Source organism: Larimichthys crocea, chromosome I (assembly GCF_000972845.2).
Source record: "Larimichthys crocea isolate SSNF chromosome I, L_crocea_2.0, whole genome shotgun sequence".
NCBI classification, from domain to species: domain Eukaryota; kingdom Metazoa; phylum Chordata; class Actinopteri; family Sciaenidae; genus Larimichthys; species Larimichthys crocea.
The window spans coordinates 30,535,230-30,562,159 of NC_040011.1; the positions used below are offsets into that span (position 1 = coordinate 30,535,230).

A 26,930-nucleotide genomic window follows, 5' to 3' on the forward strand; every position below is an offset into this window, starting at 1 on the left:
GTGGGTCGCGACCCAAAAGTGGGTCGTGGACCCGTTCTCAGTGGGTCGCGGGCCTTTGCCTGGGAAAAAAATGTTAAGAACAAAATCCTGTGCTTTTATTTTGAAGTGGATTTTTTATGCCGCGGAGTGCCGTCTATTCATAAAATAAAGCCTTGTAATGTTAATAGACACCCACCAAACTGCACCATCTTTTCATTAAATAAATTTGAGAAGTTGAAAATTTTCCTCAATTTGGGTCACGGCTTGTCCTTTAGGGGTGATGGTGGGTCCCGAAGCCAGACCAGTTGAGAACCACTGGCTTAAAGCATACACACAAGTCCTAGAACTTAGCAAGGACGGCACTGGATCCCAGTTGAAGGATGAGGGTGGAAAACAGTATTGTCCTCACTGACCAAACCATTGAGCTAATCTAAGAAGGCTCCCTCTGCAACACTGAGGTGGCATGTGTTAACAGCTTCAGGGTCTGCACATCACCAACAACCTGAGGTGGCCACTGTCAAAAATGCACAGCAGGGGCTGTACTGTATTTCATCAGGTCACTGGATAAAGGCAGACTGAGTCGACCTCAGTGGAGATATCAAGTTAAATGCAAAAGGATTTGCACCTACATTGAAGGATTGTAGTGTCTGCATCATTAAAGTATACATTGTGTTTTTTTATGTTTATTCTCAACTAATACTGTGTTCAGACTAGAATATTGTAGGTGCATCCAAATCTTGACAAGTCTTAAGGCCCACTCACACTGGGGGCATAAGCACCGCGGTCACTGGAGCTGATGGCTGCCAGTCTAATCAATGAGAGCACTCACACAGGGCGCAGGAACGTCTCAGCAGCGTCCCAGCAGAGACTCTCTGCAGCGCTATCATTCCGTAACACTTCTATTTTTGACGTGAGCCGCTGCTAAACCGCATAAATCTCAACAGATCCACAAATCCGACACAGAATCAACGTAATAAACTTCCGCCCTCTTTCAAAATAAAACGCAATACGCAGTTCATGTAGCTTATTACAACTTCACATCAACATTACGTCATGACCGATGGCACCAGGTCAGCAGTCAATCGATCAAAGGGTCTCAACATGAACGATGAGAGACTAATTGTTGAAGTGGAACAACACACAATCATTTATGACACAACAGATGCTTTTTATAATCTCTTCCACGTCGGAGAAGCAAAGTCAGCTGTTTGTTGTTGTTTTCTTTATACACAGTTTATCGTGGGGTCTCGTGTACGTCCAGGATTCTCGCGTGATCTCGCGTGAATACAGCGGGCTCGTTACGCTGCCATCATGCGCCCGGTGTGAGTTGACGCCGGGCAGAGGATGGAGCTAAACCACGGCGCAGTCGTTCCGCGGCGCTTACGTCCCGTGTGAGTCTCCAGTTACTCTGCCATCTCAACTCAACTGTTACACCAACAGTGAGCTGCACTGTTGAACTGGTTAACATGTTCATGACTATGAATGCACATACTTTATTAAGACAGAATGAGAATGGGACAAATGTGTACTAACCTGCCACTGAAAATGGTACCCAATAAATTAACCTTTTTCCCTTCCCTTTTGGAAACATTTGTCAAAAAGTAGTGTTCTAGCTTTAGGAAACTGCAGGCCTGTGCAGCCAAACTAAGGGAAGCCTGAACTAAACGCTCTATCAAAAAAGATGCATCTTGAGTGTACTCAATGAGCTGGTTCCACATATTTCTAATCTACTTTTGGAGACTATAGGAACCACAAGGAACCCAGCATTCTGAGAGCGCAGTGTTCTAGTGGGGTAGTAAGATGAGCTTTTTTAGATATGATGGTAAATAGACTGTACTTGCACTACTGTCAGTTTTAGGAGCTAACCGTTCATAGACATTCACACACCTATGGCACAGCCTTCAGGAGCAATTTAAGGTTCAGTATTTTTCCCAAGGACACTTTGACATGCAGATCATCTGATGATCCGCTCTACCTCCTGAGCCACAACCGCCCTGTCGAACCAGCTTCCAGTTCTGATGGTGCCTGACCATAAAGAGCTTTGTAGGTAAGCAGTAGGCTTTTAAATTCTATTCTAGGTTTAAACGGGTAGTCAAAATGGGAGAAATATGAAAATTAAATATCTTTATGATGGAGCTGGAGGCCAGGGTGATCCCATCTAAAGTAACTAAGTCTCTAGAAAGAGAGTTTCTGAGGTGTTTGGGTCCAATTACAAGAACTTCAGTTTTGTCTGAATTTAACATCAGAAAATTGCAGCTCTCCCAATTTTTTATGTCCTTACGACATCTTTGAAGTTCATCTAACTCAGCAGTTCCCAAACATTTTTAGCTGTGCACCCCCTTCTATGTCCCAACTGGGTTGACACTCCCCCAATCCCCACACCTTCAAAAAAACCCAAAATGCAACAAGCTTTTTTATAGCCATATTAAAGGCGGCATGTTTAATCATGCTCAGATGACCAGAACACACATATAATAAGATAATCACGATCACAACAATGCGCTCTGGCATTTGAATTAATCTGAAACACTAACACAGTTTTAATATAATGCAACAAAGTTATGCGCAAGCTTCCACTTTTAAGAGCAAAGAGGATGGATGACAGGATCAGAGGCAGAAAGCAGATAGGTTGGGGAAAATGTTTTATTTTGAGCCGCGTTGAACAAAAATTGCAGAAAGTTTAAATGACCGTGGAGCTAACACAACCCTGTCATCATAACACAGGTTATGGAAATAAAATTAGAACGCCAGTAATTAGAATGAAATTGCAATAAAGTTACATACAACATAAATAACAAAGAGCATGGCTCAGAAACAGATAAAAAAAAAAAAAAAAAAAAAACAGGATCCTGAGGATTTTCAAGTGCAGCGCAGGTGGCTCAGCCTGCAGCGAGAGAAAGAAAGAGAGAGGGAGGGAGAAACAGGGAATGTGTATTGAGTATTTCCAGTATATTTGTAGCAATAATATTAATACCATTTGGCCAAATAGTTACCCATATTAATGCAACGGGTGGGCCTGCATCTTGGCACAAAGCTCTCTGCTGTTTGGCGCAATTGAAGACAGTTTAAGCCTCAAATCTTTCTCGACAGCATCCAGTCTTGCCAATGTTTAGTCTTAACTGCTGTCAGAGCAAAGAAACCAGCCTCGCATAGATAAGTTGTAGTGAAGGGCATCAAACAAGGCCTGCTTTGCCAGGACTGTGTATGATGGCATTGACTCAGTCCAAAAATCCACAAGTGGCTTTTGTTTGAACTGCTACTGCAGTGCCCCATCAGATGACAGCTGGATCAGCTGTTCCTGCTCTGAAAATGACAGCTGTGGGACCAGGTGGGAAACTTCAAATGGGTTGTGAATCCATGCTTGAGATGTGTCTATAGGTGGGAAGCATTTTTGTAGCTGCTCGGCGAGTTGGTTGAGGTGTTCAATTATGAGACTTTTCACACGCTCACCCAGGTACCTTTTCCCCCAAGAACTCGTGAAGAGTAGGGAAACACAAGAGTGTGTTCCCTCTCACACAGCCTGCCCAGAACGTAGCCTTCTTATAGCTTTGATGTTGTCTTGTGTGTTGAACACTAACACTGACTCCCTGCAGACTTAGATTCAGTTCATTCAAAACAGAAAATATGTCCACCAGATAGGCGAGCCTTCAGAAAGTCTTCGTCATGCAGACTGAAAGCCAAATGAAACGGATTGTCCTCAAAAGCTCATGTCGCAGTTCAGAAAGCCTTGTTAACACTTTGCCTCGGGACAACCAACGCACTTCAGTGTGCAGCAGTAATGCTTTGTGTTCGCTGCCCATCTCATTGCATAACAGTGTGAACAGTATTGAATTTAGCAGGACTGCAGGTAAATCAACTGGCATGTTTTTGGCTGCTAAGGCCTCCCTGTGAACACTGTAGTGTAACCAGTGAATGGATGGACATATTTTCCTGATATGAGCTATAAGCCCTGTGTGCTTCCACCTCATCAATTTTGCCTCGTCAGTGCAAATGCCCACGCAGCGTGTCCAGTCGATCCCCTTGGTCCTCATAAACACGTCAATTAAATTGAAGATTTCCTCTCCTGTTGTTCGCGTAGCAAGGGACCGTGCCTTCTAAAAGGTAACGGGCATACACCAGGAGATTGGCCAGATTTGCCACATCTGTAAACTTGTCTACTTGCAGAGAGTAAAAATCGCTTTCTTTCACACGTGTGCCTAATGTAGCCAGGATGTCTCCAGACATTGCATCGATGCGGCACGACACAGTGTTATTGGATACTGGAATCATGTTTAACTTTTTTGTTTCTTTCTCTCAAATCATGCATCCCACCATCTCTTTGACAGCTGGCAAGCACACATCTTCGGCAATTGTAAGAGACAGCCTCTTTCTTGCTATTCTGTAGCCGACAAGATATGAAGCCTGTAACATTAGCATGCTTCATGTGAAGGTGGCGGCGTAGATAAGAAGGCTTCAGGCAGCTGTTTGCTAGAACCTCACACCACACACTGTGGCTTTGGGCAGTCTGTATTACCAATCCGAGTGAAGCCCAGACCCAGATCATTTTCGTCGTATTTCCTTCTTTTTTTCCCCGTCTGGTGTTCACCCTCTTCACCTCTTTTGCCTTGTTGCCATCTCCTTCCCTTCCTTGCGGTTTCCTCCAGGCTCATCATTTTCTGACTCCTGCTCGTTTTCTTCTCCTGGATCCGTTGCAGTTCTCTCCTCTGTTGCCTCCAATTTCTCATTCTTTCTGGGTTCCTCTCCTCCTTCATCACTAACTTTGACTTTAGATGTCTCACCTGACAGTTTCCCTGATTTCAGCCAATTGCGATAATGAATGATGTAGAGGCCACAAGCTAGTTGCGCATATACAGTGCTTCATTTCAAGTTTTTTATTTTAAATTTTACAAAGGAAATGTTTATTTACATGTCTTTATTGTGTTTGGAAAAAACACTGTAATTGTGTAATTATCAGACCGCCATTACATTTTTCATATGGCGCACCCCCTAGCAGCAGCTCGCACGCACCACACATATCCCTGATCTAACTGATTGGTTTCATCAGGCTTGATCAGTAAATAAAATTGGGTATCATCAGTCTAATAATGAAAGTTGATGGAGTGATTACTCATAATACCTAATTAATATATAACATAATTGCCTAAAGGAAGCATATATAAGGTGACTAAAACTGGTCCAGCACAGAACTTTGTGGAACTGAGACTGATCTGATAAATAGGACTGTTCATAAAGTCGTTTGTGGGTCCCCCAGCATGGATGTGAATCAATCAGCTGAGAGCAGGCTCCAGGAGGCTGGAGACGAGCCAGTTACAGTTGTGTTCAAAATAAAAGCAGTGTGTTTAAAAAAGGCGAGTAAAGCCCCAAATCCTTCTAATAGCTTTTATTTCTATACACAGATGCACTGGGAACAGTGCACATTCTATTCCAAATCTATTCTTCAAACATGAAGAAAAATGTATCAAATTTATTACTTTACAGAAAGTGAAAAAGGTATAATTAGGCTGTTCAAAAAAATAGCAGTGTTTGTATTTTCCTTTACAAACTCAAACATTTACTGTATAAACTAAAACATGTTTGAAGATTTAGCTTTCCTGGGCATCACTGAACTAATATTTAGTTGTATAACCACTGTTTCTGAGAACTGCTTTTTCGTTCTCCATCTCATGGCACCTGTGAACACATATTCCAGCCCAGGACGATTGGACTACATTTCACAATTCCTCTGCATTTCTTTGTTTTGCCTCAGAAACAGAAACAGAAGTTTTCTGTTGGATTAAGGTTTAGGGATTGGGTAGTATTTTGATGTATTTAAACTGATCTATGTTCCCTGGTAAGCGATAAATACGCCCAACACCATAGTGTGAGAAACATTCCCATATCATGATACTTGTGCCGCCATGCTCTACTGTCTTCACAGTGTACTGTGGCTTGAATTTATTGTTTGGGGGCCGTCTGACAAACTGTGTGCGGCCTCTAGACCCAAAAAGAATGATCTTGCTTTCATCAGTCTTCAAAGTGTTGTGCCATTTCTCTTTAGGCCAGTCATTGTGTTCTTTGGCAAATCGTAACCTCTTCAGCACGTCATTTTTGTAACAATGGGACTTTTCTGATAGTTTGGCTTCACATAGGCGTCTTCTAATTGTTGTCTAACTTTAGACCTTTGATCTCCATGGAGCTCATCATGGGCTGAGTCTTTGCCATTTTGGTTATTCTTCAATCCATTCAAATGGTAGTTTTCCGTTTTCTTCCACGTCTTCTGGTCATTTCAAAGCATTTGAGATCATTTTAGCTGAGCAGCCATTCATTTTCTGCATCTGTTTTTTTTTACAGAATGAATGACTCACTAATTGAGCTCTGCACTACTATTTTTTTGAACAGCCTAATATTTCTTTTTTTTACACCTTCTGTAAAGTCATAACAAATTTGATACATTTTTCATGTTTTGATTTGGAATAGAATGTGCAGTGTTCCCAATGCATCTGTGTATGGAAATAAAAGCTATTAGAAGGATTTTGGGCTTTAATTACCTTTTTAAACACACTGCTATTATTTTGAACAAACTGTATGATGAAAAGTACAGAGCACATATAACACAACAACTATCAACATGCAACATGAAAAAGCTGCAAGAATGCCTCACTTAGGCTACGTTTACACGTAGCCGGGTATGTTGAGAAACGAATATTTCCCTCCCTCCGTTTTCCAAAATAACATCGTGCACATAGCATCGTTTTCAAAAAAGTCAACCCGCATAAATACGCCATCGAGCGCCGTCATAACTACGCCAAGCCTGTGGGTGGCAGTGTAGGAAGAAGGCGAATCCTCTGCAAGCCAATCAGAATAATGCTTCCATGAGCATCGTCATAGCAACAAGTAAACATTGGTCGCACTTTTGGCGCATCCGCTGCCTAAAACTCCGTTTATCTCAGTTTACACGCAAACGCAAAACCGGAGTTTTCCAGAATCTCCACTCTAGCCGGAGTTTTTAGAAAGATTCGTTTTCAGAGGCGAATTCACCGTTTGCGTGTAAAAGATAGGTATAAACGAAGGGAAATGTCTCCGTTTTTAAAAATACCCGTGTACGTGTAAACAGGGCCTTACAGTCCCTGAAAATCCCCATAGACAGTATAGAACACCCTGACTTGGACACAACAACCACGTTACCCACACAGACACCACATTTTGGAAGAGGTAGGATAATGCACATCCGAGTCATAGTAACAAGTCTACATATTTAGGGCTCTACAGTGCCGCCCAGTATTTACAGTGACTCATTGCCTAGAGCAGGTGACACTTAATTAGACAGGGGGAAGTAGAAAAGCTTAAATGCCACAGTAAAAAAAACAAACACTTATGCATGTTATTTTTAAATGCAGCACATGCAGACATTTATTTAGTGTTAAGAGTATTATTTATAATCCCTCCAGCTAAATGTAAAAACTGATTATTTAGTAACTGGAGCACAGCTCTCACACTAGCTCCATTCTTTGTTCTGAACTGCGGAGCCTTTCGAGGACGCCCTTTTCATACCTGAATGAAACTGTTCACCTGTGGAAGCTTCAGACATTCCACAACTTTCAGTCTTTTGTTGAACCTGTCCCAACTTTTGTCTTGTTGCATCAAATTCAGAATGAGTGTATATTTACAAAAAACAATAAAGTTTATGAGTGTGAACATTTCATTTCTTACTTTTGTGCTGAATTCAATTGAATAGAAAGAATTGGTGAAATTGAAAGGTTGCATTTATACAGCAATAACTAGTGACATCACAAGACATAATACTGCAAAATGTAATAGAATGTATCTTTATGGAGTCAAACATAGAAAAGAGCTGGAGAGCTGATAGCCTTTAGTTCAGTCTGTAGCTACATTCTTTCACTGTGCTGTTTCTATCTAATCTGAAAGGTCGGTCAGAAACTATTTGAAAAAGAGTAGACTCTTTCAAAAACTACAGACCAGGTGATTGGATGAAACCTCTGTCTATTACAGGTGACTTCAACCAATCAGATCCACAAATCATATGATGGAGTCAAAGCAGTCCGCAGAACAGTGAAAACATGCCCTCAGTGTCGTTCTTTGCTCTACTCTCAATAAAGAAATACTGCCAGTGGCAGCCGCCATTGCTGATTCCGAGCAAACGGTCACTTCTCACACATAGCTAGTGTTAAACCAGGCTGTAGCTCATGTTGAAACTAGCTCGTGTTAAGGTGCTGATTCAGGTGCCAGCTAGTCTGCAGTGGTGAAGGCAGGATATGTGAAGGGAGAGTGATGTGAGAGCTGACATGTCACACTGTGACACCTTCTCATGTGGAACGCACATACAGTCTTTACTATTATGTTACATCACGGTGTTTGCAGGATCTTTTACAGACTATAGGTGTGCAGTGTGTGCGTGTGTGTGTACATGACATTATAGTGAGTCACTAAAAATCCAGCCACACCCAGAAAGGTTCTGCTGGTTTAACTATGCAGTTGGGGCAGGACAGATTTTTGTGTGTGGGTGTGCTGCTCAGCCGCTCCTTTCTGACAAATCTTCTCACTGACGTTCAAAAGACGATTGGCCTCAGGTGTGTGTGTTTGCTGTGGGACATGCTTTTACCTGTAGAAACCTCCAATCTACAAGCACACACACACACACACTTTTTGACACAGTTCTGTGTGTAAAGTTGTCTAACCAGCTTCACATCAGTAAATGATCTTCTTTGATGAGATGCTCAGTTTCTGTTGACTGCATTAACCTGTGTAGACTGCACTCCATTTGCATGTATTCATTTGTCTGACACGTGAGTAAGTGCTGCAACACTCAGTGTTAACTCAGGATTAGTCAGTGAGAACACATAATTCTTCATACCTGGTGTAGAATTAGTAATATAAAGTATCTAACAGACTACAGGGCTGAGTTAGGAGTCATTTCATCTTCATCAGTAACTCAAAATTCATAAATCAGATATGTGTTATATGTTTATATACACAGAAACAGAAGCTCTTGGCAGAATATGTTTAATGTGTAAATAAAGGACAGGGGAGGTTGACATACCAGAGAAGGCATTGCATAGATTTTAGAGGAGCTGATGGAGGATGATTTGTGCTGGAAGTACTGAATGGAAGTTGGAACTTCTTCGCACTGTATATGGAAATGTATGGAGCTGGATTGTTTAATTTGTGTTAATTAGGACATGTCTTAAATTCCAAATGTATCACAATGTGCTTTTGCTATCATTATACCAGATACAATTCAAGCATCCAGAATTATTTGAGGCTTTGAAAAGCTGCACTGCACTGCATGAGTCTATGCTGAGTTCACTACAAGGACAGTTTCTGTTCACATTACAATCATAGCTGAAATCTCAGTGAATGTCAAAAGTTTGTATTGTCACTTCATTGTTGACTGGCTATCTTTTGTATTAAAGCATGTTTTTTGTAGCAGTGTCCCTCCTGTGACTCTGAAATTATGTTAAGATTCATTTTCTGCCATCTTAATCTTGAGTGACAAATTGCCCATAACTGTCCTAATGGTGTCATGAAAAACATTAATCATTATTATTATAAATCATTATTTAAACAAGCTGTTCTAAATCAATGTGATATCACAACCACACAAAAGACAGGACAGAGTGCAGTCAGTAGCACTGGCAGCTCATTGGTTTAGGAGGTTTTGAATTAAAGGGTTGATTAGAGCTGGAGCTGAAACTGAACAACCAGTTATCAGTTCAAATCAGCATGTTATTATATAACCTACAGTACTAGATATTATTATTATTGTCATCAGTAAAATAAATGTTAACAGAGTTCATGCTCTGTTAAATGTTTATTGCTACAAATATCTCAGAAGATTGGAAGTTTGGTTAGGATGAAATGAATGGGCAGAATACAGAATAGCTCTATTGGAAGAAAGCAGAGTAAAGGCTAAATGCTTCAGGGTGTTTGAGTAGAACACTGTTGGGAAAGCAAAGAGGTGTTTTTTTCTAACTTTTAAAAACTCACAGAGTTTCTTTTTGTCTGACTTTGTGGACTGCTGCTGTGATTAATAAGAGCAAAGTGAGCATACAGTCATTGTTCATTCACCTGCAGAGCTAAATCAAATCAGTCTGTCCATACCTCACCAATCTTTCCTCTGTGCCAACTATGAACCTTTCTTACATTTACATAGGGTATTTACGTGTGCATTGACAAGAAGAGCTGCATGCAAAAAACACTCACACAGAACATGTGACCACATGTGAGAAAGTCACCCAGCTGTTGAACCAGTTATGCAAATGTCCTTGGAAGCATTGTTGAACTGGAGATGGATGATAACGTGAGGGAGCCGAAGACGACACAGGGTTTTTGTGTTGTGCTACACTTCTTTAACTAATGGCTCATAAATACTACATTTCACTTTTTATTGTGCAAGAAGGTTACAATACAAGCTGGTCAGTAGACAAAAGAAGGAGGTCGAAGAGAGGGGAAAAAACAAAACAATCAAAAAGTGTGTGTAGGTGTGTTATTTGTTTTAAAGGTGCATTTGTGTCTCTCTTCCTCCATGAACTCAACCGATCACGGCAGATGTCCATCCACCATGAGCTGGGTCCTGGTCCAGATTTGTGGCTCTTAAAGGAAGTTTTTCCATCACCAAATGACAGGGGAAATTTGCTCCAGGTGGTATTGTTGAATCTCTGTAAATAATATTAAAAAGAGTACAATCAAGATCTGCTCTGTATGGAAAGTGTCATGAGATAATGATGATTTGGCAAAATATAGACAAAATTGAATCAAATTGAATGTATGATAATAATCCAAGCAAATATATCCAGTTGATTGAAGTGATTTTCACGGATGTGCATTACAAACTCACTTAAAAAATAAATCTGTATTTTTATTATCTGTGAATTCTAAAAAAATGTTATTGAACAAAAAATGAAGGACCTGCATTCCAGCCCACAGTGGACAGTGCCCATGACAGCTGGCCTCTGGCACCTTGAATTAAATTTTTAGGTTAAGTCGCAGCTTGACCTGCTTACATTGGTCAGAAGCTTGGTATCATAGCGTAGAGCAGGTAGAGCGGGTTGCCCACTAGTTCGCAGTTTGATCCCCGGCTCGTCCAGTCTCCTTGGTCAAAATACTGAAAGATTTGCATGAATGGTTAGCTCCTAAAACTGATGACAGTTGGCACCTTGCATGGCAGCTAATGCCATCAGTGTATGAATGTGACTGGGTGAATGAGATATGTAGTGTAAAAGAGCTTTGAGTGGTTAGAGGACTAGAAAAGAGTTATATAAATACAGTCCATTTACCATCATGGTCTTGGTCTGCCTCCACATGTGTTTTGTGGCCCATGATGAGAATACCATCTGAGCTCTACTCCACTGAGCCCGACCAGCAGCATGCCCTGCTTCCATTGGTACACTTCTGGGTCCCCAAACACACCAAAGGCATGCCACCAAAGTGGGCATGATGTAGTGTGACAACTCAGTACTTCTTTGAGGGACACCCCTGATATTAGTGCGTTCCACCAACGGGAAACAACAGACAGAATCTGGATTGCCTTGAGTGAACAGGTGGGAGAGCCAGGCATCGTCCAGTGGAGGAGTGCAGTGGTCGTGAGGTAACATATGGGTAGGATAGGTAGGTGCAGAAACAGAGACTACTTTGTACTCAGCATTAGCGATTTAAATGTAATGATACAGGTAGCCAGTGGAGCTCAATGAGCAGCAGGGTAACATTCACGTTTGGCCACCCCCCTTTTGGGTTGAAAACCAGCTGCACCGTTGTGTTCTCGACCATTAAAGCGACAAGACCAGGCAACTGAGGTAACATAATTAGAGACGGTTAGTTAGTCATCAATCACAACCTCTAAGTTTCTCGCTGGTCACCCTGGTTGGGGCGAGACATAGGGAGTCGATAAATTTCAGTCTTATGCTGACCATTGAATGAGAAGGTATGTCCAAACTTTTAACTGGCACTCTACTATATCTGAGGAGACTTTCTATTCTAGCATGTCACACATGGTGTTACACAGGGTCAAGCAAGTCACTGTAGTGACAGTGTTAAATCTTAGATTGTTATGGAGACACTGACTTCTCTCCTTGCGATACAGAGCAGCTGTATGTTTGTGTTTAGGAAAGAGCGCCATTCTGATCATTACTATGGTAACCAAGGTCAGAGGATAGGGCTGCCTCACTCCATAGTCGCACCAGAGAAGTACATATTGCAGAAGCATCTACAGAGTCAGATAATGTCTGTACACTAATAACCATTTCTGTACATAGAGTAGTAGTGTCAGTGTCCTGAGGGCATATAGACGAATCAGAAAGGACAGCTTGTTCAGCATTGAGGCGGCATCATGTCATGACAGAAATCCTCAGTTTTTCTTGATCAAGCCTTCCAGCATAAGACATCTTGGCCTCCTGTGAACTTTCTTTGCACTGACTGAACTGATTCCATCCATTCAACCATCCAACAATATTCCACTGATAAATTGATGAAATATTTTTTTAAAAACATATAATGCACTATAGATGTGGTATTCATAGAACATGTTATCAAAGTTTCTTTCATCAGATGATGTGGAGCAGCTCTTGTATTCTTTGCAGAAAGTAGTTGGTCTCGATGACTTGAATGGCACTAATGCTGCACATGCAGTACTGTTCTGAGTTCAGCCTGTTACTTTTCAGGGCTTTTATTCATAGTGCAGAACCTCTGCGTGTTCTGTGCTGCTCTGCTTGCTCTGACAGGACAGACTGTACCTGTGTGTGGGTGGAGCAATGCTGCCAAACTCCCATCAGCCTGCCTCATCTTGTTTCTGCCCATTTTGTGTAATGGGCTCTGTCATTTTGTTGGTGTATTTCTTCTTAAGTTAAACTCACTCACTCACTCACTCACTCACTCACTCACTCACTCACTCACTCACACTGCCTTCAGATCAGTGTTTCACCTGGTTGTGTTTTCGTCTGTTTCTTTTAGGTGAAGAGAAACAATATATTCATTAATTCTTCTGATAAGTTTTGAAGATGAAAATTTCAGCAGAGCGCATTCTTCAAGATTAAATCCACGGACATACATGAGTAAAACAAGTCCATAGAGAGGTGTGACAGCTACACCTGTCCTCATATATATACCAGAAGAGGAATGAGACATGAGTCCTACAGAAACACTGCTGGACTCTGTGTCTCATACCTATGTGTCTATTGCTAATAGATGGAGAAAACACAAATGAACTCATATATGGAAACATGAGCCACTATCAACAGGTTTAGATCTGAGAACATCTTATAAACAGACATCCTATGTGTGTGATCATGGAAGATGAGTATCTTAAGGAGCTAGGCCAGTGTCTTCCTGTGTTTCTCTGAACAAAGAGCTGTGTGCTTGACAATGGGGCCACCTTTTGGTCACATGTCATAACTCTGTGATTTCATGTCGTCACGTCCAAACCTCTACAATTATCCAATGGTGGCATTTAAGATGTATTAACACTATTTTTTGCTTTAGTATGATCACGTCTCTGTACAAATAAAATAAAATAAAATAAATAAATTTGTAACATAGCTGGGATGTGAATGACAATTAATACATAGAATTACAGTGTACACAATTGTGATTCCAAATAAGAAAATATGACTGTATTTTCTGTTCAGATATTTCAGATATTTCTGCTGACTCACTCTCTCCATCTTTCTCTAAATATCATGATGCCTTTGTGTTTGTTCAAACTCTGAGAGTGTTTTTCATGACTCTCAGTTCATCTCTGACACGAATAACCAAAATGTAGAACAGTCAGTAATATGTAATGATGCAGTATACAGCCAATAATGTGTGAACACATTTACACAGATCATGTTTTTCTGACCTCATACCTCCTTAATTATTGCTAGGCCCATTAGGCTGCTCAGTTCATACAGTGTCATATATATTTGCAGCAATGCAGTATTTTACATTAGCCTTTTTTATTTCTTTAATTTTTAAACTTCTTCCCCAGAGTTTCTGTGCTCTGTCGTCCAGCAGGTTCTCGTGGATCGTGACTGCTGCTGCTGTGGTCCTGCATGACGTCCACTACACATATTACTACTGTCATTATTGCAAAAATCCAAGAAAGGAAAGTAAATGCCTTTTCATGAACAACACAATGACCAGGAAGGCTGCACAACAGCAAGTTCTCTCTCTGTATATAGATAACTTTAACTAACATCAGTGATGAAAAGTGAAAAATAAAAAGTGTTCATCAGCCCCCAAAACCAAAACCCCTCCTTCTTGATAGTACTGACTGTCAGACGAAGGCATTTCACTGCAGAATGGAATATTTTTACTTGTTGGCACTTCATGTACATTTTGACGATAAATGATTTGGGTAGATTTTGATTTCTTTAAATGTTTATTTATGAGCAGTAATCACACATTTTACATGGAATTTTCATATTGTAGCACAGAAGCAGGCCACATGTCTAAACGTGACTAAACACTAAATTCTGTCAAAACTCATTCAATATAAACTTAGAACAAGATTAAACACACCTCACATAATTATAGTATAACACTGTTAATGGAATTGCTGATAAACCCCGCCCCCAAGAACAGTATTTCCAGGAATCCCCCTTTCTGATAGGTCAAGGGATTCCTGGGAAAACTGGACCCTAGGAGAGAGGAAAAGAAAAAAAATGAGGTCAGTGAGCTCCTCCTCTTCTGATCTGATCCGTTATTCATCACATCAGACATAGAAACAGTCACACCTCTATTCTGCTTTCCATCTTCTGCTGTTGAAACACCTTAATCGTGGAATTCGGCATATAATCTGATGTGTGCTATGGTAAACTACATTCATCTGAAATATTAAATGAAGACTCTAAAGTTATTATTTTGTACAAATGAATGAAGAATGATATTTTCCTATCAATCCATTATCTATTCAAATTTATCTTCAGGAGAGTTGCAGGGGGGCTGGAGCCCAGCTGAACCTGACAGACGGTGTACATCCTGTCACATAGAGACAGACAACCATTCACAGACACTTTAGAGTCCTCAGTGGCTCTGGATTGGATGTGAGCAGAGCAGACTGGAATGTCTGTCCTCTGTCCCGAGCTACAGTGCTTCATCTCAGACTACCAACTGACCAGAGATGCAGCACTGCACCATGGGCCACAGGAATAGGACCAGGAAGTGGACTGGAGTCGGTTTAGACACCATGTTCAGATATGATGACAGTGTGTGTGTGTGTGTGTGTGTGTGCGTGCGTGCGTGCGTGCGTGCGTGCGTGCGTGCGTGCGTGCGTGCGTGTGTGTGTGTGTGTGTGTGTGTGTGTGAGTGAGAGAGAGACAGAGAGAGAGCACACAAACATTCTAGCTGGGGAGGTATAAACAGGAAATTACTTAAAACCCTGTAGATCGCTATAATACCAACTTCCTGTTGCTGCTGCTCCCTCTTACATTCCACACACACACATTGTGTGTGTGTGTGCGTGTGTGATACTCACTTCTCCATTACATGCCAATTATATGCTGTCTCTGATATCTGAAACACAACACGAAATAGAGGCATTGTAGAAGCAGACATTTGTGACTGTATGCACACACACGCACACACACACACACACACACACACACGCACACACACGCACACACACACACGCACACACACACACACAGTTCCACAGTTTAAATTTCAAACTTCCTACCTCCAAACTGTGAACAAAAAACATGGTTGACTGACAAACTGATGTTTCTTTGGCAAAAAAACCCTAAAACAATTGAGTCTCCACAGTGCAGCCTAATACTTTCTTTCTTTTATAGTTGGAAATGAGTCTAAATATTTTTTACTAGCCTAATATAAATGCTGTAGTTTACAGACACAATAAACTTTTTTCTTTAATGTTTTTGTGGACTTTGCCTGTTCATGGACTTTGGATTTGTTTGTCTATGTTGGACTGCTTTCCTGGTTTTGACTCTTGCTTGCCTCTTTGTTCACAGTATGCCTTCAGTGTGCTTTTATATCCTTCATTTGATAATTAAATCTGTTGTATTGCAGCAGTTCAGCATCAGAGTGTGCATTTGGGTCCTGTTTCTTGTGTTCCTGGTTACCCTGCTTGAGTAACTCTGACATCCAGAGATGGTTCATGTGATTATTGTGGTGAGGAAGGGTAAAAGGTGTAGAAGTAGAGGTGGGAAATGGCAATACAGGTCATATGATGTTGGCACAGGAGGCTAGTGTTCCACATCCTATGTTGTAGTGCAGTGAACAATTAACATTTAACATTTCTTTAAACCATGAAGGTTTCAAAATATTACCTAGAATACCTTGCCTACTTCCTTGCCTAAATTCAGACTCTGAAAGCCAGCTATGTGTATATGTAACATTCCAAAGGGCTCAGTGTAATAACGTCAGAGCAAATATGTGTGAGATTGGACCTTTTTGATTCATCTGTATGACGCAGGGTTCAGGAAGGTTCCTGGTCCTAACCCTAGCTGAGGCATACTCCGATACACTACCAAACACTACAGCACTAGACAGGTTCAGTAACAGGAGATACTGATCTGTGATGGATGGATGTGTCACTGTGTGTGTGTGTGTGTGTGTGTGTATGTCACACATGGTGTGACACTTACACACCAACAATTGGCAAATACTTTACGTCCAATTTACTTTGAATTGTAAATTTAAAAAAAATGAGTAAAGAACTTATGGACACAGCTGATATTGGTATGTCAGCTCATTTGGAGCTGAACTTTATTTCTTTACTTTATCACCCAGAATGAATGTAAGGCTAAAGCTCTGGACTGTACAGTTGAGGCAGTGGTGGTAATAGCTTCCTGTGAGCTCAGTAGATGAAATGTTATTCTGGAAGATTTATGTCAAATGTGCAGATGTTTTAAACACTCTTTTGTTCTGAAACTTACAAAAGCATAAGTTCAAAAGAGACAACGCTCTGTACAGCTTGAAGCTGTTCTCTTACCACGGTTGCAGACTGTTGGATCTCCATCTTTGATCTCCATGATCTCAACAGCAACACCTTAAAAAGAACAGAGTGAACATTTTAAAATAAACTAAGATTATCTATGATTACAATGCTCTCATGGGCGTTTAATGTCATCTAGATGCCAGCACTGGCACACAAACAGTCACCTTCATATATCACTGAGTTCATGATATATCAAGAAGAGAGAGAGAGGGAGAGAGAGAGAGAGGAGACAGATGGAGAGAAAGAGAAGCCGGGTGTTTTCCAGGAATGCTCTGACTCTGCTTGGCTGGAAACTCCCAGTCTGCCCATATAAGGCTTGAGCCAGCCTTTTATTTTGGGGATCATGGAAAATGGGATTACTGCTTTGGATAAACACCATCCCCCACCCCACCACCACCACCACCTCCTCCTTCCAGCTGGCTGCATACATTCCCTTTTCTAGTCACAGTGGGGAAAGATTCACTTAAAAGGCAGCAGAGGGAGAGAGGCCTTTATCTCACTCAGACCTTCTCCCTCTGCTCTGGGCTCAACAAGTCCATATTAAGAAGAAAGACCTGCTCTCTCTCTTTCTCATGGCCGAATTCCCACAGGTCTGTCCTCAAGAAGTGTTGCCCTCACTAAAATAAACCAACAAACAAACGTGCCCTCTCCCAGCCTGACTGTGTCTATGTGTATGCTACATGACATCAAGTTTCAAGCCTGCATCCTGTCCCAAGTTTCACACCACAGCCAGCACTCCAATTTCTTCACCATTACAATCATCAACATTGATTAAAATGATGTTGTCCTACTTGTTAATATCCATTCTAATCAGCTGTATTAGCTTTGTGTTGAAAGCATCATCGTGTTTGACACGGGTGGATTGAGACAGGATGAAGATTTAACCAGGGTCCAGTCTATATTCTTATAAATAGTTCAACATGTTGGGAAATATGCTTATTGTGTGTGTGATGAGAAGATGAATATAATTTATATCTTGCCTGTGTGCTAGGGACTAAGCTGGAGTCAGGACTGGTGGTTGGAGTCCTACAAACACTAAATCCAGAAGTCCAGCACTTATCCAGCTCATGTTATCAGAATGATCCTCTCATCTCATTCTCAGAAAAAAAGTAAAAAGTATATTTTCTGAAATCATTCGATAAGTTCTGTCATGTTGTTCCACTTCCATTCCATTCAATTAGATAAAAAATGTTAAAATAATGAGCTATGGTATGTTCTTCACACAAAATGGAAATCTGGAAATCTATGCTATTAGACAAATTCTGATAAAATCACTTGGTTCTCTCTTTAGTGTGTCACCTTTCACAGACTGAGGCTTTTGGCATTATTTTATTTACAGTACCAGTCAAAAGTTTCTTATTTTTTATTATTTACTACATTGTAGATTAACAGACATCAGAACTGTGAAGGAACAGAAAAGAAATATGTTTTATATTTTAGATTTTTTTGCTTTGGTGACAGCTTCGTACACTTAATCAGCTTCATCAGCTCTATTCAATTACTGTAGCAATTCATATTATGACAGGAACTGCTGAACTAATTAAGAGAAATGACCATCATTACTTTAAGACTTGAAAGTCAGTCAGTCTGTCACTTGAGAACTGGCTCTCATGTGGAAAAGGAAGACCCAAAGTAACCTATACTGCATGTGTGGTTCCCACCGTGAAGATAGAGGAGGAGGTGTAGTATTGAATTAATGCGTTGAATGAGAAGTGTGCCCAAACCTTTGACTGGTACTGTGTTTGTCAAAATAAAAGCCTGGGTCACTCTCTTAGTATAATAACATTTACAATTACAGCATTCAAATCTACAACTGAGTCTTTGGTTAGCTAAAGACAGATCTGGAGTTATAAAACCTGATAATTTCAAATATATTCATATCAAGTGTAGACTATAGTCTAACTGCTAGCTTTCTTTTTTTTTTTTTTTTTACCATGGAACATTCTTAATTCAGATTTCTGGATTTCTCAGTGGAGAAACTTTCACACGACACATTTCACACATCCCTAGAGACAAAGGTGTGGTTCATTCAGGGTCCGCAGAGCTGAGAACAAACCAGGGATGATCATGTCATGTGGTAAGCTGCCAAAATGTTTTCCTTTCTTCAGTGAAGATAATAGAAAAATGACAACACTTTGAATGTAAAGTTACCTCAGGTTCAACAGAAATATGAATATGTGGTAGAGCGGTGGTAGTGGGACTGTGTAGAATTGAAACTGGGTGTGTTCTAGTCAAGTGGTCGTACTAGTCTGATAGTTCTTATCACAATTTTAACATTTGCTATTTATTTGTTCCATTTTGACATTAAATATCAAAATTTGACTTTGGCAGCTCCTAGTAGTGGTATAAAGAAACACACACACATATGTCGCTGTATTGCTCTGGATTGAGGCAGTTTGAAATATATTAATCCCAACAATAAATAGTCTGAGCTGAACATAATATGACCACCTAAAGTACAACAGTAGATCACAACAACACAGCCAACAATGGGAATTAATCTACAGCACAGGAGGGAAAGAATGCAGGACGATGGAGTCAGCACAACCGCTGTATTCATCCTGACTCAATATGATACAAAACATCAAATCACTGTATCATTTCTCCTTTTTTAAAGAAAAAGATTTACATGAACTAAAAAGCCAAGCATTCCAACACTTTGTGCAGACTAACTTCACAGTCTAACTAGCAGCACTGAGAGGGAATGTGTCTATACGAGCGTGTGTGTGTGTGTGTGTGTGTGTGTGTGTGTGTGTGTTTAGACAGGCTGTGAGAGCCATCTCTCCTGTTGAGCCAAACATTGCCTAATATGGTTCTAGTCTCTCTCCCCTTTGCTCTGTAAATCACACACAGGAAGCCTTCTCTCCATTTTACTCATTCTGTGTCACACTAAATGCCTCTGCAGTACTCCAGTGATTGAAGGACTAAACATTGTGTCTAAGATCTAAACAGAAACAGAAAAGTCACTGTGTAAGTGGATCTTAAAATCAATTACCAAAAATGGTAATGCTCTACCCGCAGTTGGTGATAGACTGGAGGCCAGTAGTGACAGAATGGGCCTAAATGGTTTAAAAGGGAGTCTTAGTTGTAATGTAGAGCAGCCTGCAGGCTGAGGTTCTGGAGGAGTCTTAGAGTAAGAAAAATCAGAAGTTAAATAAGAAGTTAATGAAGCTAATAAGAAATCTATGTAATAAAAAAAAAAGGATCACAACTCATGGTGATGCCAAGGTCATAACCTGTAATGAATGGAGCCGAGAGGTTGTTGGACCTGCTGTCACTAAATGGTTCCAAAGCTCTTTACAAGGTTTTACCACTCCTTCACCCATCACACAACAATGGCAGGGAGCTACTACACAGGGTGCTGCCTGGACGCTTGAGGTCCAAAGACACTCTAGCAGCCAGACAATACATACATACAGTGCATGGCAATACATACGGTATACATTTATTTATCCAAACCAAAAGCTGACACTGATTTCATCAAGTCGCCTTTGCCTTTTGATACTTTTAGAGATGTAGAAATCCAATCCAAATAAGAATAAAAATGAAAGAGTTCAGTAAAAAGACAGGCTGGACTACTGCTTCCTGTAACTGGTCCTGCATTGGCTGACTGATGACTGAGATCAGGTATTTTACCTTCACACTATGTGACTGATAACAGTGACTCAAAAAAACCTTTAACTATCTACAAGCTGATTTTGACAGAAGATTAAATATATGGAGGCACCACTTGTTTTCTTAGAATCTGAAATTCGAGAAAATATGTAGAAAATGACAACAGGCATAAGAATTTAATCTGAACACTGCAGAAACACTATGAACGGGTTTGAATGTCTTAACGTACTGCATGTGAAATATTCCATGTCAGTTGAAACTGAAATGAAAGCACAGAAAGGGCGTCAGCGGAAGAGTAAGCCATGAAGAGGCTAACCCTAACCCAGCTGAAGCATTATTGCTGAAGGAATTTAAAATGATACTGAGTATCAGAGTAGTTTATCTCTCTCTCTTTTCCTGTTCTTTTCCTTCCTCCCACTTCCCTCACCTTCCATATGCCTCTACTCCTCTGCCCCCTTCCCCCTCCTTCTCCCATGTGAAATTGACCCTGGGAATCATGGTCTCTTGGTCCCAAAAAGGGACTGGTTTGTGCATGTGTGTGTGTGTGTGTGTGTGTGTGTGTGTATAGGGGGTTGTGTGAAAGTCCTCCAAACCAGTGCCCTTAAGACTTTTGACCACTCAGTAAATAAATAGAGCACTTCCTCTTCTCCTCCCTCCATACATTTTCTCATGTTCAAAGGTTTTCACAAGAAGTTCAAGAACAAACTACAAAAATGCTCTGTGTGTTTGGACTCGTGGTACTATCTCAGTGAGGACCGGACCCATTTCAGTTTGAAACCATCATAATAGGAATGTGTTTGTGGCCCCCAGCTACTTCAGGGACCATTTGACTGTTAAGAAGATTTAATGTGTCGAGTTATGATTAGGTTAGGGTAAGGGTAGGGTTACAGGACAGATAATGCGTGTGTGTGTGTGTGTGTGTGTGTGTGTGTGTGTGTGTGTAGTCCTTCTACCTTGTCTGTTTCTGCTGCACCTCCCGACATTCCTCTTGGTTTAACACCCATTGCAGATTTGGCCCTAGTCATGGATGCTGGTCCACGACTGGTTCCTGGTGCATGAGAAAAGAAGTTATGTGAGAGTGATGTCAGCCATACTGCAGGAGGGTTTCATATCAGATTGTTGCTCTGTTTTGACCATTTAAGGACAGACCCCCCCCCCCCCCCCCCAAGAGGGTTATTTGGGTGAGTTGGTGTTCAAAAAAGAAATCTTTAGTTCAGTCCGTGCTGGGCTACGAACAAATTAATAAATGAGTGAAGTGACCCAGAGTATACACTGAGCCCAGTACAGTGTTTTAGATTTTGGAATGTGCAGAATCCTTTTGGTTTTATCCACTATGGGCTCATTTTTTAACTGCGCTTAAGTAAAACTTGCTTGAGTTGGCTGATCCATCTCAAGACCCTTACTCTCTGTGTGATATGATAAAATTTACAGGTTCGCTGTATCGTATGAGAGAGGTTTCATTTAGTCTCTGTCAGACTGTAAGATACGTTTTGTCAGACTGTGTGATCAATGAGACGAGTCATTAACTGACCAATTGAAGCTTATTTTTCAAATATGATGTGTAGCACACAGATCTACATACCGATGTGGTATTTTAAAAAGATGGTTAGTTACCATCCAGATGTGCACAATCATTTCTCTGTAACATTGCAGGTTGCATATCAAATCTAACCTGCAGAGGTCTTTGAGTTAAAGTGACTTTAACTTTTTTTTTTATTGTACTGCCACAGTTCATTGGCTATTGCAAGAATAGCATACATACTGGCATCTTTATTAAAGTGAAATAGTGATGAATCACTCTCATGCACAAATCATACATCAGTAGATCTTACATGTAGTCCATGACGATGAAGAAAAACAGAAATGCATGGCAGTGACAGTGAAATCTGCGTTTAACTTCAAACATCAACATGTGATTGCTTGCTGTGCAGACCTTTCTAATGAGTTGTCAAAGACATGATCATACCTTATTAAGTCCTCTGCAGGTCAGCTGAGGTGCTGCTGGGAGCTGTCATCTGCAGCTGGCAGGCGGTATAACTGCTGCACTGATGAGGTCCACTGCCTGTCATGTCGTTGTCTGGAGCAGGTCTACTTTCACAGCTTCAGTATTTTACCAGTGAGCTGAAGTTGCATTCAGACTGATAGTATAGTTCATCAGTGTGGTACACCCTCTGCTCTCTGTGTGTCTCTCTTATGAAGCAGATGGACAGCCAAACCATGCATTCCACTGTTACCTTGTATGGTCACTGGGGGGCGGGCCTTACACAAGGGAATGCCCCCTCTAACGATGACTGAGGAACCTTAACTAGTGACCTGTCGAGTCTGTCTGGGAAAGATGTGGAGGGAGAGGAGAGACAGAGGGATAAACAGAGAAGAGAGTGTTTGCATGAGGGGAGAGAGAGAAAGGAAAAAGAGGGCCGAGGTAGGAGTGTAAGTGTAAGTAAAAGAAGACAGAAGCTGAGAAACAAAGGAGACGGGGAAAGAGAGAAGGGGAGGGTGTGTAGAAAGAGGAGGGAAGATAGGAAAGAAGAGGAAAAAAGAGAAGTAAGATTGAACAGAGAAAGGGAAATAAGGAGTGTGTGTTGTTGTGTGTGTGCGTTGGGGGGGGGGGGGGGCAAAATTTCATATTTCTTCTAAATTTGGGCTTTTTCTGCATCAGGCAGCTGACCAGACAGCAAACTGAATTACCATGTGGAACTTATTACGCTGCTGAGAGCGAGGAAGACAGATAGAAAGGGAGGGAAAGAGACAGACAGACAGACAGACAGACAGACAGACAGAGGGAGAGAGGAAGAGAGGGGACTGTGCCATTGGAATCAGTCCTGAAGTTAAAGAGAAAGCCCTGCAGCACAGCCAGCCCGTTCACCCTGCTGTGTGTCCACACACCACACACCAACAGAGGCACAGGCTGTGAGACTCAATTCATACAGTAATCATACATTCATGAACACTGAACTACTTATTTAATGATCACCACACACAGTACCACTCAGCCTGATGATGTCATGATGACATTATCTGAGTTTAGGGTTGGAGACTTTATCCAAAGCTCTCTCTCTCATCCTACAACATGTTTAAATTATTCAAACTTTCACAAACAGTCATAGCCTGTTTTAACACGACTTTTATGTGAACAAATTAGTGCTACAATAAATGTCTTAGAGGAGAGAGGCAGTGTGCTCCATCATCCCTATAAGTACATTTTTCCTAGCCCTCTCTCTGACAGTGCACTGTTAACCCTGTAATCCTCCAATGAGGCCATTCAAAAACACTTGGACCCTATTTTAGTAACAACAAATGCAAGGTCATGGTGTGGGTTATTTGTACCACATGTACCATGATAATAGAGATAGTTCTGTGCTGCTTTTTGCATGAGGGCCTTCTGAGCTCATAGGATAAGTCATGGTCAAATGTTCTGTTCAATCACATTCTGATACAGTAATTGATTTAATTTTTTTTAATCTATCTATTTAAAGTTTTATCTATCTATCTATCTATCTATCTATCTATCTATCTATCTATCTATCTATCTATCTATCTATCTATCTATCTATCTATCTATCTATCTATGTGTACCTGTTGCCATAACTACACATTTGAAATGAAGTTGGTGTTACTTCTAACCATTTCCTGCAACAAGCCAGACTGATCCACCCCAGAGACTCACTGCCAGACTCTTTAAGTGCAGCTGTGTAGATTCATATATTGAGACTACAATGAGATACAACGAGCTGTAGTTAGTTGTACTTATACTTGAAGATTGTTATATACAGTATTTGTCCTACAACTAACACTAAATCTGTCCTGTTTTTCAGAATGACCTGATGAAGCTTAGTTGTTTCTGGACCCATCAGAGGAGGATGTTATTGCTGTCATGCCTCAATCAAGGGATAACTAAAACTAAAAACAACTAAAATGGGTTAAACTGACTCCCTGACTGCCAGGAAATCCCTAACACCTGTGGAAGTGATGCAGAAGCACAATGGGTGGTGCCTGATTAGCCCTGGGGTATCCAAGGCTTTTCAGTAGGGGAGCCTAGAAACGAAGCACTTCAGACAGTGAATGGAAAGAAGTTCTGTAGCTATGGCCAGTATGAGAAAAATGTTGTTGTTTTTTTTTAACCATAAATCATGTAAACCTATAGTAGTAGTTACCTAAAATGAAAGTATGAATCTGAAAATTAGCATAATATGTCTCCTTTAAATCACTGGTGTATTCAATTCAATTTTATTTATATAGCGCCAAATCATCACAGGCGTTATCTCATGACACTTTTCATGCAGAGCAGGTCTAGACCGTACATATTATAGTATTATTAACAGAGACCAACAGTTCCAATCATGAGCAAGCACTTAGTGATGTTGTCAAGAAAACTAACAGACAGAACAACTGAGTTAGAGAGCGAAGGATAGATAGATAGATAAATGAGAACGAGTGAGAGAGATGCACAGGAGCAAAAATAATAATAATGATAACTTTAGTGGAGATATGACTGATAGTACTAATAATGTTAATAATAAGAATAATATTTGTAGTGGTCATCAAGCAGGACCACATCAGCAGGCTCAACTACAATCCCTGATCTAGTGGTACAATCTGGTGGGGAGTCTGTGTTATACTAGGAAGGTTCTCTTAGTTTGTTAGTGCATCTTAGGTTGAAACGTAGGTGGTTCCTGTAGTCAGCCACTTTCCTAGTTATCATACTCCCAAACCAATCTGAGGGTGTCCATCTGTGAAGGTTCTCAGTCATCCAGGTCATCTTTCTTCAAAAAGGTTAAGTCTGGGGCAATTGTTGACCATTTGTAGATCTGTGAAGACGTTTCGCCTCTCATCCAAGAAGCTTCTTCAGTTCTGATTGACTGGTGGGAAAGTTGCAGCTCATCCAGTTTTTTATGTTAGGAATGTTTGAAGTTTAGCTAACTGGTTGCTTTCATGTGGCTTGGTCAATTGGTCCAAGTACAGAACCTTGTGGGACTCCATGACAAACTTTGGTATGCATGGAGGATTCATCATTGTATCTTAGAGAGAAAGGGAATGGAATTGCTCATGAAGTCATTACTACTCAGACCTAAAGGAATAGATGGCTCAATGGCTCTGTTAGCCTGGCTACAGTGCTGAAGAGAAACCTGGGGTTGTTCTTATTTTCCTTTTATTATTTTATTAATGAAGAGTAATAGGCTGTTCTGGCATTACGGGGAGCCTTCCTGTATGTTTTAAGACGCCAATCAAGATTCCTCCAGTTTAGTGGCACGCCATTTGTGTTCAGATTTTCGTGCCTCTTGCTTTAATTTACGAGTCTGCTGGCTATACCATGGTGCTAGCCTTCTTTGTTTGATTGTCTTGTTTTTCAGAGGCTATTCCTGACTGCCTGGATTGACCATAGGCCACACATCCTTAACTGATAACTGTCTGGAAGTCATACATAGCATGGCATAAGATGGATGAGTCTCATGAGATCTATCAGTGCTGGGCTTGGCACAATTAAAAAAAGAGGGCACTCATTATTATATACTTCCCTGGTTAAACTGTATGTGTGTGTAACTAGTAAGAATATTACTCACCAGTCAAACAGAATCAACATTTCTGAATGTTGGTTTTATTCATATTGATATTTTCCCTGTTAAAGTATTGTAACTACAATGTGTGCATGTGTGAGAGAGTAAAGGGGGGCAGATATAAACCAGCTTCAAACTCTCCTCTCTGTCTGTTCTGTCTCTTGTGTCTTAATAAGGTAATGTTTGGAGATGGTTCACTGTTTACAGCAGCTGACAAGACTGGCTATTAGTGATGGCAACCAAGCATGGACACACCCACACACACACTTAAAATTACCTTTCAGTAAATGTACAATGAGACCACATCAGGACTAAATTTGATATAAATCAGAGTGTGTGTTTGCAGACTTTGTCCTCATATGGAGAGGAGTCCTACCCACCAAAATGTATAAACATCTGTTCATCTGCTACATGCAAGCACAAGACCAAAACCTTTGAAGGATTTCTAAAATCCAAGATGAGGGATGGGGAGAGCAGACAGCAACAACGTCTGTGAACACACACACCGACTGACTGTTGGGAGAGCCACATTTTTTGGCCCTTCACTGGGATCCTCTGGATCTGTATGTGCTGCTCCTGACAACTTCCAGCAATGAAACATGCTCTGTGTATAGATGGTGGTAGGGTTGCCAACTCCCTGAAAAATAAATAAGGGACACCTCATTGGCAGGGCCGGCCGACCCGATTGCCTTCACCCTTCCTGGTGTGGTGAATTTTTTTAGCCCCTTTTTTTGTGAGTGAAACCATTTTTTAACTATTTGACTCGAACCTGAACTGAATTAGATGCATATTTTTGAGTGACATAAACACATGGAAAACAAATTATTATCCAGCAATTCACTTTAATACAAAAT

The 26,930-nt window shown here is 40.8% G+C and overlaps 1 long non-coding RNA gene across 2 annotated transcripts; it reads right to left on the reverse strand.

Moving 5' to 3' along the window:
• Positions 1-7,185: 7,185 nt before the first annotated feature.
• Positions 7,186-23,021, reverse strand: LOC113747128 (uncharacterized). 2 transcript variants are annotated; one of them, XR_003463363.1, is made up of 5 exons: positions 22,488-23,021; positions 21,475-21,569; positions 16,901-16,957; positions 10,980-15,462; positions 7,186-10,634 (listed from the first exon to the last, which is right to left on the reverse strand). It is a non-coding gene; the product is annotated as an uncharacterized LOC113747128 (long non-coding RNA). The 2 variants fall into 2 exon arrangements; XR_003463362.1 differs by having other exon boundaries at positions 10,980-16,957.
• Positions 23,022-26,930: the final 3,909 nt, after the last annotated feature.